General features: G+C 41.1%; 1 gene segment (V, D, J or C); it reads left to right on the top strand.

Moving 5' to 3' along the window:
* Positions 1-360, top strand: part of LOC113838709 — a 4,371-nt gene that overhangs the window by 657 nt on the left and 3,354 nt on the right.

Here is a 360-nt window from a genome sequence, read left to right as displayed (position 1 = left end):
GTTTTTATGTCAGTACCAGTGGTTTCCTCTTCCAGCCAAGGACATCCCCCAGAGGCCCCTCTACTGTCATATTCTACACAAGTTTTGTATTCACAAAATGGAACACATGGTTTTTCTCACAAGCCCTCTAAGATATCCAGGTGCTGGTTGTTATCACTTTCAATGACACATAGTTTTATACATTCCAAAAGGTAGGGAGGGAGGGAAGGAAGGAGGGAAAGAGAGAGAGACAGAGACAGAGACAGAGACTGAGAGAGACAGAGAGATTCCAAAAGGAATCAGGAGTTCTGAAAGATTTGATAGTAAAGCAGTAAAGTTCAGTAAATAAGCTTGGGTACTTGAAAAATCTGTAATTCATCA

The sequence above is a fragment of the Cricetulus griseus genome, chromosome 5, assembly GCF_003668045.3.
Source record: "Cricetulus griseus strain 17A/GY chromosome 5, alternate assembly CriGri-PICRH-1.0, whole genome shotgun sequence".
NCBI classification, from domain to species: Eukaryota; Metazoa; Chordata; class Mammalia; order Rodentia; family Cricetidae; genus Cricetulus; species Cricetulus griseus.
The sequence above is the reverse complement of the archived record's forward strand: the minus strand, read 5'-3'. Positions and strand labels throughout refer to the sequence as shown.